We start from the raw sequence: 17136 nt of genomic DNA, 5'->3' as shown, positions 1-17136 counted from the left end.
GCAAATAAAGAATGTTCATTAAATATTATTTTAATTAATCAATCAATCATCAGTTATTTATATAGCACCTTACACAACCAAAGTTGATCAAAGCGCTGTACACAATGGAATCAAAAATAAACTAGTATGGTCTTTTTTATAAACGTTTTTATAAACTAGTATGGTGATTTAGTCCGTGTGCAGTAGGCAATGATACCATTTGCACATAATTAGATGTTGAAAGCCATCCTAAATAAGTGTGTTTTAAGTTTGGCTTTAAATATTGGTAGATCAGTGATGGAACGTGGAACAGTAGGCAAGGCATTCCACAATTTAGGACCTGCTACTGCGAAAGATCCATCACCCCACTGCTTACACCTAGACCGTGGAACCTCCAGTAGATATTGTCCACCTGAACAAAGATCTCTGCCAGGCTGATGTAACTTTATAACGTCACCTATGTAGGGAGTCCATGGACTGCACAGAAAACAAACAGGATTTTAAACTGAATTCTAAATTTTACTGGGAGCCAGTGAAGAGAGTAAAGAACAGGAGTAATGTGATCGTGCTTGCGAGTATTAGAAGAAACCAGGCAGCTGCATTCTGAACCAGTTGCAGGCGATGGAATTTATAAGATTAGTCTATTTTGATTATTTTTCACTGATACACTTTACTGTCTCTTAATATAAAATATTAGTCAAAATTATACTGCTGGATTAAAACTAAAAAAGTCTGTTTCTTAGCATTTGATTTTCAAATCAAGGCAATTTTAAAACTGTCCACTAGACGGCGCAATGGTGTAACCAGTGTCCTAAAAAAGTTCAATATTGAAGGTACAAAAATAAATTAAAATATCCTGTGGATTAGGAAACTGGAAGACACCACAGAAACATCCTGGCACAATAAATATGTCCATATCTTCATACTACATTTGGTAAAATACTACCACTTGATGTGATGTTAATAGATATTCAAATAGATGTGACATATTCTAAAACTATATACAGTCATATTTTGCAACAGCTATTTCAGTTTAATATATCTAATAACTGATGGACACAGTAATAATTCAGGATTTAAATGAGGTTTATCGTACTAACAGAAAATGTGCAATATGCATTAAAACAAAATTTGACAGGTGCAAAAGTACGGGCACCTCAACAGAAAAGTGACATTAATATTTAGTAGATCCTCCTTTTGCAAAAATAACAGCCTCTAGTCACTTCCTGTAGGTGTTATTGAGTTCCTGGATCCTGGATAAAGGTATTTTTGACCATTCCTCTTTACAAAACAATTCCAGTTCAGTCAAGTTTGATGGTCGCCGAGCATGGACAGCCCGCTTCAAATCATCCCACAGATGTTCAATGATCTTCAGGTCTGGGACTGGGATGGCCATTCCAGAACATTGTAATTGTTCCTCTGCATGAATGCCTGAGTAGATTTGGAGCGGTGTTTTGGATCATTGTCTTGCTGAAATATCCATCCCCGGCGCAACTTTGTGCCAGGATGTTACGAATATAATCTTGTATGCGGACGATACTGTTCTGTTCACCCACGGAAAAAGTAAAACAGAAGTGGCCATAAAATTAACAGAAGAACTGAAAAAGGTTATGGTCTGGTTACAAAATTGTTGTCTTACACTAAATTTGGAAAAGACAGTTACAATGTACTTTGAAAACAGATACAAATGTTCTAATTATTCAGATATTTATATAAATAGGGAAAAAATAAAAAATGTAAATAGCTTTAATTATTTAGGTGTTACTCTTGACTCATCTTTAACTTTTAAAAATCATGTAAAAAAACTGTGCAAGTCTTTGAATCTTAACTTGGTAAATTTTAGGTATATTAGAGGATCTCTCTCTACGGAGGCATCACATATGTACTTAAATTCTATGATTCTCTCACGTTTTCAATACTGTATGACAAGTTGGTCGCAGGCTAGTAAAACAGTCTTAAAGCCTTTGGAATTAATTTTTAAAAGTGCTATAAAAATTCATGATAAAAAATCTAGACAATATCACCAATGTCATATTCTTTCTAAATATAATTTTCTTAGTTTTGACAATTTAATAATCTATGCAAATATTTGTCTACTTTTTAAAATCATCTATGGAGTAGCTGCGCCTCCTCTAAGAAGGTTTATAACATTGAGCTCAGAAAAAACAGCTCGAGTCACAAGAGCAACCTCAAGAGGAGAGTGCAGCATCCCAAAATATAGGACCTCCTTTGCTAAATCTGCGTTCTCAGTTGTTGCCATGAGTCACTGGAATACTTTGCCAAATGAGATTATAACATGTAAAAGTTTCCCAACGTTCGCACATCTGACAAGGAAATGGCTCTTATCCAAACAAGTTTGCACCCATTAGTTACGACGTGTGAGTGAGAGGTTTGTCTGGGAAAGTTTCATGATGTACAGGTGTGTGTATGTGAACAAATTAGTGTTTTGTGATAACTGGAGGATTTTTTGTAAGTTTTATGAATGGTGTAATTGACAGATGAATTTTATATGTTGTATGCCCGTATTTATGTTTAACGGTTTCTGTCATCCACTAAACAGTATTTTTCTGTATTCTGTCTAAACATCAACCTGTCCAGAGACTACAGGTGGAAATTAGCATATTGCTACAACCTGGCACACTACATTTCTCCGGATTTTTAGGTTAATGTATTTGTTGTGCATTGTCTCTGATGAATAAAAAAAAACAAAACAAAACAAAAACTTCAACTTGGTCACTGATTCTTGAACATTATTCTCAATGCATATGGAGTGGAATCCATGCGACCCTCAACTTTAACAAGATTCCCGGTGCTGGCATTGGCCACACAGCCCCAAAGCATGATGGAACCTCCACCACATTTTACAGTGGGTAGCAAGTGTTTTTCTTGGAATGCTGTTTTTTTGCCACCATGCATAACACCTTTTTGTATGACCAAACAACTCAATCTTTGTTTCATCAGTCCACAGGACCTTCTTCCAAAATGAAACTGGCTTGTACAAATGTGCTTTTGCATACCTCAGGCGACTCTGTTTGTGGCGTGCTTCCAGAAACGGCTTCTTTCGCATCACTCTCCCATACAGCTTCTCCTTGTGCAAAGTGCGCTGTATTGTTGACCGACGCACAGTGACTCCATCTGCAGGAAGATGATGCTGCAGGTCTTTGGAGGTGGTCTGTGAAATGGTCTTCCATTTCCTTACTATGTTCCTCACAGTGGAAACTGACAGGTTAAATCTCTGAGACAACTTTTTGTATCATTCCCCTGAACAACTATGTTGAACAATCTTTGTTTTCAGATCATTTTGAGAGTTGTTTTGAGAAGCCCATCATGATCTCCTATTCAGAGGAGATTCAAATAGGAGAACAACTTGCAAGTGGCCATCTTAAATACCTTTTCTCATGACTGGATACACCTGGCTATGAAGTTCAAAGCTCAATGAGGTGCTTCAATAAGTCATTTAAAAAGTAGTTAGCAGTGTACAAATCAAGAAAATGATAAGGGTACCCATACTTTTGCACCTGTCAAATTTTGTTTTAATGCATATTGCACATTTTCTGTTAGTACAATAAACCTCATTTCAATCCTGAAATATTACTGTGTCCATCAGTTATTAGATATATGAAACTGAAATAGCTGTTGCAAAAACCCAAATTTTGATTACAACAAACGATTAAGATGAATAGGGATGTCCAAACTTTTTCATATGACTGCACCTACAAATGTTTCCCATAAAGCAGCATATGAGCATGTATCTCTAAATATGAGAATACAACAAAAAGCAGTGTATTATATAAACCATTTGATCATATGCTCGTGTTTAATTGGCAAGTAGTAAAAATAGCTTAAATGCACCAATACTCACACAGTGCACATATATACCACACATAAAGCCAAGAGAGCCAAATATATATCTTTCCACTATACACCATACACATATACAGTATAAGACAAAAAGATTTTACACTTATTTAAATGTTAACCTGTGCAAATATGCATGGTTAATATACATGTCACATAGGGCCACGCCCCCCTCTTTAGCTGTCACTCCGGTACTGTTCAATGTGCCTGTGTTCTCCTCGTCTGTTTATCCCGCCCTGTTTCTATGCTTTCCCTCTGTCTGTCACACCCCTGTCGGTGTTCTCTCCTGCTGTCAGTCCTGTCCATGTCTTCTGTGTAACCTTGTTTAGATCCATTCCCCAGTTAGTACGGTCCGTGTCTTCTGTGTAACCTTGTTTAGATCCGTTCCCCAGTTAGTCCAGTCCATGTCTTCTGTGTAACCTTGTTTAGATCCATTCCCCAGTGAGTCCAGTCCGTGTCTTCTGTTGTTCAGCTCAGGTGTTTCTAGTTTGTCTTGATGTGTTTGGTACTTGTACTCCCTGTGTTTCAGTCCCTTTTTGGAAGTCATTGTGGTGGTAATCCTGGTTGTGTGTTTATCTGCCTTGTTCTGAGTTCTTGTATTTGTTTTATCCTCTGTCTTTTGTTGTCCGAGTTATCCGGTCTGGTTGTTAGTTCTTGATTTGTGATAGCCTCGTTACCCTCATATCCTCTATGTTAGCACTCCAGCTATAAAACCCTGCTCTCCTCAGCATTTGTGTCCGCTTCTTAGCTCTCAGTCGTTACAATACATTTTAAAATGCATTGTATTTATTTCCTTTCTAAGCTTTTTGCCTTGTGGCATTCATTGACACAATCAATGAGGGATTATCTAATGTTTTTGAATTACAATAATGAATGGTTACTGGAACAAAAAATCTACATGGATTTGGCAAGGGTGTATCAAATATTGCCTAAAATGGAATACATAACCTGGAGGAGCAGTTATGGCCAGTTGACACCTCTGTGAATCACCCCTGATATTGGGTGTAGTCTAAAATCCATGCCCAAAATACAGGTTTTATTTTGAGAAGGGAGAGTCAGTGACACATAAAAATACTGGCTGTAAAATTTAATCATTCATTTATACAACAATCAGCAGGTTGTCCATCACTGCAGGAGATGCTCCATGCGCTGGTTGATAAATGAGAAGCCAGCAAAGGCACCCTGGTCGGTTAAGCCAAACACACCTTTCTCACACATGGACAGGCGGTCATTTAAAAATTCCTGCTCGCAGTCGCTAGAGTCACTGGATGATTTCTGTGGTTGGAGGAGAATGGAAGCAAATCACATGATGAACAGAGGCTGCATTTCAGTATCTGTATTTTTGCAATTTGCTCTATGAGCATACAGTATGAAAAGTAAAAAATAAAAAAAAAACAGGAATGAGAGATGACTGTAAGAAATGGAAAGAAAGCTCATACCACTTTTGGCACGTAAGGGGGTTTGATTTCTCTCCTCTCCAGATCAGCCCAGTTAATGATCTCAAAGAATGAGTGACCTCTGATATTCCCCACAACACCCAGTCTATGAGAAGGGTCTCGCTCAAACAGCTTTGTTCATGGAAGAAAACCAAAAGCAAGAATATTATTCATAATAGAAATATCTCAGTGTGTCTCCTTTCTAAGTGCATAATAGCAGAACTCTATTCATGTCTTGGTTGTGAAGTATTATTAGTATTATTACTATTATTAATGTGTCATCAGGTGTGGTTTTGTGCATGCTTACTCGCTCTAGCAGGTCTCTGGTATCCAGTGTTATACCGTCAGGGAATTCAGGTGTGTCCGCAAGGATGGACTCATAAAGATCATCTACCTCATCACCATTGAATGGAGGCTGACCAATCACCATCCCATACAGGAGCACACCAAATGACCACCAGTCCACAGAAAAAGTATACTGCTGACCCAGAATGATCTACATAGACACACACACATTCAGGGCATACTGAGTTACATTGACATTGCTACAGGTGAGAACATTCAATGTCAAATTAATTTGATGCCATCTCATACCTCAGGGGCCATGTAGTATGGTGTCCCACAGATGGATGTGGCACGATTGTCACCAAAAATATTCTCCTTACACAGTCCAAAATCCGCTATCTTTATGTGACCATCTCTGTCTAGCATGACATTTTCCAACTTGAGATCTCTAATGCAGGAGAGAATTACAAAAATGTGGCAAAAATGTGGTTTAGTAGACAAGAACAGTAAAGGTGAAAGTACAGAATGTCAATTTAGCTTTGTTTGTGTGTGTAACCTGTGGATGACGCCTTTTCCATGGAGGAACTGCAGTCCACACACAATTTCAGCTGCATAGAATCTGGAAGGAAGAAACAAACCAGGAGCCATCAGACCGCACTATAATTACACATACCTACGTTTATATTTATATAAGGCATACAAAAAACATCATTGTGTGTGTGTGTGTTCCCTCACGTGGCTCTGTAGAGGTCAAAGGATCCTTCCTCCTGTATGTGGAAGTTCAGGTCACCTCCAGTCAGGTACTCCATTACGAAGTACAAGTATTCCTAACATGCAGACAATGCCATAAACACTTTGGTATGAGTACAAGCAGAATTACTGACTCAACAATCATTTAAATACCACAGTGATTCCATGAAGTATAAGTTACAGTAAACAGTTGTGACAATGCCTGGTGTGGTTAATTACTGCCTACACAAAAGTGTCCTGCTGGACATCCCATTACTATTGACTGAGAGGTGGAGGAACTGTATAATATAACCTTTCATTTGTTCTTTACTACCTTGGTCTGAAAAGAGGAGTAAAGGTGCGTTAGGAAGGGACAGTCCCAGGCCAGCGCCAGCACCCGCTTCTCCACCATGGTGGACTCTACATCCTCATCCATCAGCACCACATCTTTCCTCAAGGCTTTCAAGGCAAACCACTCCTCACTGCCCTTAAGTTCTGCCAGAAAAACCTGAGCAGGGACCAAGGGAGAGAAATAGACAAACAGACCAGAGTGAAAGAAAACACACACACACACACATCCATGAAATATGAAGATTTGATGGAATAGTGTTTGTTTGGTCTATTCTTGTGGAGATAGTATTTAATAATAGAAGGGCAAAAGGACAGACATGTAAAAATGATAAGACACAGAGTCAGTGCGTGTGTGGAGGACGCGGGAGCAGTGTGACGGGGAAGACTCTACCTTGCCAAAGGCTCCCTTGCCCAGTACACTGTGGAAGGTGAAGTGCTCCGCAGTGATGAGTGTCTGGTGGCTGATCCGGGACAGGGGGCGAGGACTCGAACCCTCACACAGACCACCATATGGAGACACGTCTACAGAGATATACAGTACATTTTTACACATCCAGACTCACCTGGCTGACTTGGGTGAGTGCCTCAGCCAGTAGTTTCTGGCTGATGCTACACAGATTAGCCACTTTAGATTGGCACTTGTGATGAACATTCATGCCACAGTCCGAGGACATTTTGACAATCAGAAACACAAAGAGATACACATATTCTAACCCAACCCATGCACGTAATCTCTCGCTCACCCTCACACTTTCATCTCCAAGAAGAAACATTTGAAGTGAAGCTTAAATCAAAATATATTAATAGTTGTAAGTTCAAGTGCATATAGTTATTTTTTTGTAATAATTTTTTTCCATCATTGGGTGAATTACAAAGGCAGCCCTGCTCTTCCCTACAGAGATACATGTGACACCATATGCCCTGTGGCAGGAGACGCCAGAAGTAATGCAAAGCGTAAGCTCAGAGGGGATAGAGCTTTTTCCATTGCTGCTCCTAGATCAGCATTTCTCAAAGTGAGAAGCCCCACTAGTGGGGCGCATGGGTATTGCAGGTGGGGCGCAAGCAATTGGAAGAAATGAACCTTTTTAAGTTCTGAACCGTTTTAATGCCTGTTCGTCTTGCATAAGCCCCGGATGTTTAAAATGTCTGCGGAACAGTGTGAACCAGGGCTAGATTCGGCCCTTTAATGAATTTGTACCGGTCCAATTACATTCGCCACCCCCCCATTTGTATTTTATTACCATTTTGTTTGGGTTATATGGGACAGGTGGGGCATGGAATAAACAACCTACCAACCTACCACTGCATGTTAGACAAGCCCCTTCACTGCCCATTTTTAAAACAAGTCTTAAAACTCACTTTAATTCATTGGCTTTAAACACAGCATGAGACTGTATATTTTTAGTTTTTACTGCTTTAGTTTAATTCTTTGATTTGATTCCTTTTACCGCTTTAGTTAATATTTTTTATCCATTTTTTGTTATTATTTGTTTTATTTCTAATGTTCTATTCTTATGTACAGCACTTTGTTTCGGCTGCCGTTCTTAAAGTGCTCTATAAATAAAGTTGAGTTGAGTTATATGAAAATAACTATTGAACATGTTGATATCAGCAAATTACAATATGTTAACTTGAGATTCACCTAGAGATGGGTTGTAGGAGACCTCAATCTGATCAAGGACAACGGGGAGGTCCTCCTCCCAGTCCTCATCCAGAACGCTGTTATTCAAAGGTACTACTGCAAAAATGATTTTTTCAAGAAGCCATAATTAAATATTACATGAAAGTAACAGGTGAATGTTTTTCATCTGAATTGTGTTAATGTGCGCTTGTCTGATATGAATAGCTATTGAACACGTTAATGTCAGCAAATTATGAAATATGTTATCAAATTGATATTCTGTATGTGTCTTGGTCACCTAGAGATGGGTTATAGGAGTCCTCAGTCTCGTCCAGGAGAACGAGAAGCAGCTCCTTACAGGCCTCATCCAGAATACTGTCATTCAAAGGTGCTACTGCAAAAATGATTTTTTCAACAAGTCCTAATTACATATTACAATGTTTTTTAGCTGAACTGTGTTAATATAAGCATTAGATAAGCAGTAGATATATGCGACATATAGCCTGGTGCGGCTTATACAACATTTTCCATTAAAAAAAAACTTGGTAGGTGCGGCTTATATTGAGGTGCGCTCTATAGTCCAGAAAATACACAACCCATAAAAAATCCCTTTAAAGACTTTTTCTAATCAATAAATATACAAAGCCAAGCAGAAAGACACAAATGTAATTGAATCGTTATTATTTTATTTATATTGAGACTATCACTATTTGTGGACCTAGGTTTGTTGGTATGTTGCCATAGCAACACCACTGACTTCATAAAAATGAACCTGTCAAATTATCAGATTCTTTTTCTATTTTTCACTTATTGGTTTTACCAATAAACACCAAATTCAGCTGTGTTAAAAGAACAAAATAAGCCCCAAAATATGCCCCAAAATAAGGTGTCACCATTGTACTCATTTACTCACTCAAGCCATGGGTGTTGTCGGTCTCCTGTTTTAATTCTGTTCCTCCGTATATCTCCTCTGTGTCTGTGTCCAAATCTTCTTGGGTGCCACAGCACCAGCACCAGAGAAAACTCCTTTTAATATCTTCCCACATCATTGTTTTTACACAGACTGATATGGAATTATACTGTACATGCAATTATATATATACCCTCATTTGTTGTGCCGTCGTTATGACGACAGAGCAGGTATTATGACGTCATGTGTATGTTGTATGTGTATGTTGTATGTTCTTCAAGAGGCTGTGCCTCTTGCCAGGCTGCCATTGCAAATAAGAAAGCTGTTCTTAATGATTTGCCTGGTTAAATAAAGGTTAAATAAAAAAATATAAAATAAAAAATAAATAAATGTGGAATTATGGGAATATATATATATATATATATATTTTTTTTTATTGAAGTAAAAAAATAATCAATTACAATAAAAATGGCATCAAGATAAAGTACTTTTACCAGTTTGAACGTAGACCACAACAGGTTATTACAATATATTAAAATATAGAATATAAACAAATATTTTTAATATAAATAAACAAAAAAAACCCACAAGAGATATAACTTGTGGACGAGGGATCATCTGAAAGTTTTAGTTCATTAATAGTATGATACAGTTCTATTGCCTGTTTATTATCCATCAACTTCACAGATGCTAAAAAGTGAGCTCTTTTTGAAATGTGAGAAAGGATTGGCAAATCTTTTAAAAATGACATTTGTCACAGTCCTCAGTTTGACTGTGGGGACAGTTAGCGTGTGGGAGCTAGCGGAGAACAATACTGATAGCAGCATCGGAAGACCACTTCAAAAACACCGACGTACAACTCGACCGAAGTATTTCATCATGTTTGAGTCCATGGGCGGTTTGTTAATCGCCCTAATTAACAAACCGCCACTTTCTACAACTCCCATGGTGGGCGCAGAGGAGTGGACAGGAGAGAGAGAGATGGATAAATCTCTGGTTAATATCACCTACGGTAATGATTTAACAGTCTTATCTCTTCTGTGAACGAGTGAATACAGCACGTACTCGTTTCAGCTGCAGCTCGGTCACTTAGGCTCATATATTCGGCGGATATTTGCGTTTCGCCGTGAAAGAAGGAAATAAAAAAACATTAAACAGGGCTCTCAAGTCTCACGCATTGAGCGTGTGACACACGCATTTGACCGTCTTCACACGCTCACACGCCACACTTCCGATTTCACACGGCGAGAAAAAAAAATCTAGTTTATTTACCTCCGATCCATATCTATCTACCTACATAAGTCATGTGACTGCCACACCATTTTAAGGTGAAATATTAGCAAGCTTCATGCTTTAGTTGTGGGAATATAAGCAAAGACGGGTGCGAGTTTCAAGTCATTTGTTGATGTGTTTAATTTGTGTTGCGCTTTAACCTTTTCTTAATTTAATTTTAAGAAAATTTAAGGATTTAATTTAGAATCATCCAAGTACTGTCAGTTCACCACAATTTAGTTGCAATTCAAATTTTGCAGATTTGTTTTAACAAGTTCGGCTTTACCACTATTGTTGTGCCGGCACGGTCAAACTGTCAGTCATTAGATGAAAAGAAAAAAAAAAGTTCCAAATTATTTTGCAATCACGTCGGGGCTCACCAAAAATGTTGCGCTTTAACCTTTTCTTACCTTAGCGCAGCGTGTTCGTTGATTGCAAAAGAAAACATTACCAGTCTTGTCTTTAGCCTTTTATTAAAAAATACACATATGCCTATTAATTAATTTAATACAGAGATCTCTGGAGAGCTCACATACCCTAATCATGTCACCCCATGTGCAGCTCTGAAGCTGTCTGCTCTCTTCACCATTATATATGCTTTCCTCTAAACATAGGAGCTGCACATTCCATAGTTCAACCTACAGCTGTCTCTATTCTGGAAGTGAGGTCTTACTACCTGGCCTCACCACATAAGGCCACAGTGAGCCTTCTCTTACACATCCCATTTTAGCCTACTGCAAACGCATGGAGTATTGGAAGTGGCACACAAGTGCTTACACCGTCATTCTAGCAACTTGATCCTTAATATAATGTAAGCAAAACATATAGTGATTAATAATAGAGATTTGATTAATACTTTATGACTATTCAAAATATATAAATTATGATAAGCTGTTGATTCAATACTGTAATGTAAACAAACTATGAAGGGATTAAGATGACAATCACAACATTTGCCACCATTATTGTCATGCTAGTGTAGTTTGTCTTTTGCATGGATGCAGTTTACAACTTTACGCCCAAAATTGTTTGCTGGTTATTGGTCAGATTTATCTAGCGTTCATGGCTAGATCTACCAATAGCATTGGAATAACCTTTTTTCTGTGCTTTTCTGGCCATTTGGCTGAAGTTGAGATTTAGTTCATTACCCCTTGCACCTGTAAAAGTTAGGTTTTCTCTGTTATATTGTACTTATCAGAGTGTACAGCACTCTTATATTGTACTTATCGTACAATACATAGACATATCCTCAATAATATTTGATAACCGTGACATTGTATATTGTGTTTATTTGTATGTTTGTTCACATAGTATATAACTGAACAGTATTTTTGACACTGGAGCAAAGACCAGTGCTTCAATAACTGACTACATACACAGTGTGGACTGAAGTAGGTGAATAAATATATATATATTTCCCAAACTATGATGAATTAAAATGTAGTTTGTTATGCTATTGTATTATCATTGTCACTGGCATTTAATTCCCTAAGTCACATTATCACATTAATAATGGCACTGCCAACATTAGTAACCAGAAGCCAGGGAGCTACTTGCTAGGGGTGTGGCGAGCCATGGTATTGGGTTAACGAGATGAAATTTTTACTTTAATATATTAATTTCAAAATTGAAATACATGATTGAAAATATTTTATTTGACTAAAACTCACAAAATGCAAAACAGCAGGTGAATTTTGTAAGTAATCATCTTGCAACAGATGTCAATAAATGTTTACTCTAGTTATGAATTATGTATGGTTCCAATTAACCATATGCAGTAAATACAGAACATTATGCAGGTACTGCAGTCGGTTTTACCATAAACTGAACAAATTCTCTCCTAAGACCTTTCCCTAATCTGAATTCTCTTTTTTTCCATTGGAACTTTGGCTTTATATTTAAAAATGCATAGGATGTGCCATTTTGCGACTGGAGCTTTTAGTGTTCAAGGTGCATGGATTTGACTGTATACTAATGTTTAGTTTTGAACCTGGTACAGGCTTGTCATCCTGTGTCTTGTTGCTCTTCCTATAGTCAAAAACAAGTTTGGGATTCCCAGTGCATCTGAACTGTACATTTTTGATGAAAGTGACACGGCAGTGGAGGAAGACATCCTTCTTGAACTGATGGAGGCCAATCCTGACTTATGCCTGACAGTACGTGACAGTGAGTCTGATGAAGGTAGGTTTTGTTAGAATTTGCATTGTAGTCAGTGTAATCATGCTACCAGCATAAGTTCGCAAATGTACGTTTGGTTATAAGCTTTCACTTTTACTCCATGACCCAAAAGTGCATATTTGGTGTACTGTATTTTAACTGTAAATTACTGTTCATAAAATAATGACAAGTATTATTTTGTCATTTTTTTAAAATCACTTAGGTGTAGAGTAGCCACTAACAAATACTTTAATCCCCGTATTGGTATTTCCATACCCATGTAGTCAATCTGAACTTCATCTCCTATTTTCATTGTATTTTGTACAGAACCTTACATATGTGTATTTCCTTACACAATTCTCTGCTGCTTTAACAATGCAAATTTCCCCACTGAGTGATTAACAAAGAATTATCATTTCCTATCTTAGCTCCTTTGTTCCAGGGAGCCTGCTTAGACCTTTCCTTAAAGCATGACAGCTGTTATGCATATTTCAAATATCACATTACTCTGTCCAGTCTGCTATTACGTCAGTATAGGTGCCATCAGTTAACCAAAATTTAGCTTCATTTATTTCTACCCACATGCTACCCTGTGTGCCTCAGTTAACACTGGTTTGATCAATAGATTCTATAAAATTGTTTTCCCATTTGGTCCTTTCCAGACTTCCTTATTTCTTACCATATTTACTCAGCAATGCTATTTTATTTTAATAATAAAAATTTATTTAAGTACTCTATTTCTTTAATTTTTTCTCTGGGGTCAATTTTTCCTGTATTTTACATAGCTCTAGGTCCTGTGGTCTGCCCTGCAAACCATCTAATGTGCTCCTATTTGCCTCTGTCTCTCAGCTTACCCCCTTTTGTTATCGTGTCACTCTGTACGTACAACCTCTGATTTATGCTGTGTGCATGGTGTTTTCTAACAGGTGTATCTCCCCCTTTATTGAAATATCATTCAGGAATGTATTTCAGACACTTCTAAAAGAGTAATACGTTTTAATCAGTAATTGCTAAGTCCACAGCCTATGCCAATATTTGTTTTAGTTTAATAAATCAAATCAAACTTTAATAAATTAAATTTAAAATAAGTCTTTCTTTGTGATGGAAAATACTAGTCAAATGAAGTTATTTTAATACACTAGTTATTACAAGATTTAAATTAGCTCACACTCAGAAAGTTAGTTGTTACCCGATGCCTTGTTGTACTGGTTTCCTATCATGTTTACCTACTCCTTACCATGTGACCAGGGTGTGAAGGTAATAAGATGTGTGGAGTGGCTGAATCTCCCATTATCTACCAGCACTGTTGCGCATGTCTCAGCTTTGCAGGGTTGCCGCCCCTCAGGCCCCAGTAATCTAGTTTACCTGATCCTGTAGCTGTTCTTCAAATTCTTCCCATGAATTGGATCCCCTCCTATGTCATAAGACAAAATAACATGAAATGGGTCGGGTGGCAGGACAAAGGTTCAATCAAAGTGATCTGGCCTCCAGGAAATGAACTGGGAGTGGACGCCCCTCGCGGCTCATGAGTGAGACTTCAGGAAACCCCTGTAGATAGCAACCGTGGAGGCCAGTCTGTGGACATCAGGTGCATCAGGTGTCTGCTGTCTGTAAACAGTGCATTTGTAATGTCTCTTCCACAGGTTAACAGGTGCAGTCTTTGATCTCAGGAACCTGTGTTTAGTGGCCTGCTGGCCACAGCACGCCTTACTTACTATGCAAATGAATACTCAACGTAATCGCCAAAGACACAAGGTACAGCTGATACTAAATATATGCAGGACCAAACCAAAGGGGAAACCTGAATAAATTAAATACGAATGAGGGAGGAGTCACATATTACATACGAGACTCCAATGTTTTATAATTAATTACATCTGAGGACACACGATTCTGTGTTGGTCACCCATACTGTCACATAATAGCCAGCCCTTCAAATATCACACTGCTTATGATATTCTTCAATAGTATAAATCACTTTACTAGTCACATTCATCTGTTCCACTAAGGTATTCCATACCCTTAAAACCAACATTATATTCTACTTAAAACCATTTATAAAACTTGCATTTTCCTCACCAGTTACATACGTTGATAAAAACAGATACTCACCCGGAAGTTCTAAATATAGAACGAGAGTTCCGTTCTGACACCGTGAGGTTTTACCATCCTCAATCAATTCAGGTGCATTATCCGGCTTTTTGCTTTATCGAAATAATATTAATTTATGGACTCCTCAAGATCCAAAGGTTAATATCAATACCTAGCTAGCAAGACTCGAACTTGCGTAGGTCTCGTTCCTCTCGTCAAAAGAACGGATCGGCCGCCACACCACGGAATAAACCTTAAATAAAAACTTGTTAGTTTTCATTATTACACAAAAAGCTTTTATTTTGCCGGTAGGGACTTGAACCCTAAAATCACCTTTATGGGACTCAAACCCATTTTCCATAGTATACTTATACTTTTACCTTTTTAGACAAGACTGGATTTAATTTAGAATCATCCAAGTACTGTCAGTTCACCACAATTTAGTTACAATTCAAATTTTGCAGATTTGTTTTAACAGGTTCTGCTTTACCACTATTGTTGTGCCGGCACGGTCAAACTGTCAGTCATTAGATGAAAAGAAAAAAGTTCCAAATTATTTTGCAATCACGTCGGGGCTCACCAAAATGTTGCGCTTTAACCTTTTCTTACCTCAGCGCAGCGTGTTCGTTGATTGCAAAAGAAAAACATTACCAGTCTTGTCTTTATCCTTTTATTAAAAAATACACATATGCCTATTAATTAATTTAATACAGAGATCTCTGGAGAGCTCACATACCCTAATCATGTCACCCCATGTGCAGCTCTGAAGCTGTCTGCTCTCTTCACCATTATATATGCTTTCCTCTAAACATAGGAGCTGCACATTCCATAGTTCAACCTACAGCTGTCTCTATTCTGGAAGCGAGGTCTTACTACCTGGCCTTACCACATAAGGCCACAGTGAGCCTTCTCTTACACATCCCATTTTAGCCTACTGCAAACGCATGGAGTATTGGAAGTGGCACACAAGCGCTTACACCGTCATTCTAGCAACTTGATCCTTAATATAATGTAAGCAAAACATATAGTGATTAATAATAGAGATTTGATTAATACTTTATGACTTCTCAAAATATATATGAATTATGATAAGCTGTTGATTCAATACTGTAATGTAAACAAACTATGAAGGGATTAAGATGAAAATCACAACAGTAGAAAATGCCTTGGTTATGAAACCTGGAAGTCAGCATGTCCTTGAAGTGTACAAGTCAGAAATCACTGAATCATCGGACCCGGAGGCAGCTTGTCAACATATTGGCTAGCCATATGACTGAAATGCATGGGTAAGTTCGTCTTAAACTGTTTTAACCGTTAAACTGTTTTTTGTAAACTGAATGAATGGCACTGAATTATTGCCCTGTAGTAGGACATGTTTATTTTTTTTTATATTGCTTTTGCTTTAAAGGAGGATTCCGTCCCGTAAACAGAAGGAGAAGTATGCCCTGGGGATCATTACTCTTTTTCCTTCACTGAAGGATCCTTCTTCTCCAAAGGGCTATGTAAGTTTAAAGTACTTATTTTCAGAAATTATACCAGTTTTACATAGAGACAGAACTCTTAAGTGTCATTAGGGGAAACATTGTGCTCAGTTTGAATAGAAGTGAATGGGGAAATTGACTTGTAATGTAACAATAGCTCATTGAGACACCAGGCAGGCTAAGCTAGTTAACATAGGAAGCTCTGTAAAGTTTATCAGATTTTAATCTGTGATAAAAGATCAATGAATGATGGATCTATGTCATTTTTTTTTTATTAACAGGAGCATTTCTATGATTGCGAAAAGAGCACAGGATATTTAGCATGGCGCCTGAAGACGATGTCCAGGAATAAATCTCAACAACCAGTTAAGGCAACCACAGTGTCACAAACACAAGGAACAAATCACAGAAGATCAGTAGCATCAGTGCCTAAGCAGCTTGATGGAGATGCCTGCCAGGAAGCTCTATAATTTCTTGTTCATTGTCATGATGGACCAAAAGTGTTGAAGATGAAGATGACCTTTGAACATCGCCAGAACCTAGTGCATAACTCACAGAGAACGACAGATGTCCTAAAAACATTTCCACGTTTTTTAGATGTCAAAGGACTAGTGTGTTGTCAAAGGAGTTGTGCATTGGTTTTTAAAATCCAGTCTTTCATTTGGTTTGGCTGTTTACAGTGCATTGACCACTGATACATTTGTATGTGTATTTGATCAACAGCTGAATCAAGATTTTGTGCTGCTGTTTGGTGAGGAAACGTCCTCCAGGTTGCTTGAGAAGTGGGACACAACCTTCAAGCCGAAGGTTATCGAAGAGTCCAAACACCTGACTAAGTCAACCGAGCTGCACCGACTTCTAAATGCTGCTGAGAAACATGACACCAGTAAGTAAGATAGTCTTGGTATCTAGTCAGTTGGCTAGTGTTATGTCTTTTTTATGTCTAACTGATGGCGAGTTATTGTT

At 37.9% G+C, this 17136-nt stretch overlaps 1 pseudogene; it reads left to right on the top strand.

Moving 5' to 3' along the window:
• Positions 1-9913: 9913 nt before the first annotated feature.
• LOC143509325 (uncharacterized) lies at positions 9914-17064 on the top strand (annotated as a pseudogene).
• The last annotated feature ends 72 nt before the right edge of the window (positions 17065-17136 follow it).

Source organism: Brachyhypopomus gauderio, chromosome 1 (genome assembly GCF_052324685.1).
Source record: "Brachyhypopomus gauderio isolate BG-103 chromosome 1, BGAUD_0.2, whole genome shotgun sequence".
NCBI classification, from domain to species: Eukaryota; Metazoa; Chordata; class Actinopteri; order Gymnotiformes; family Hypopomidae; genus Brachyhypopomus; species Brachyhypopomus gauderio.
This window is presented reverse-complemented; position numbering and strand designations above follow the sequence as displayed.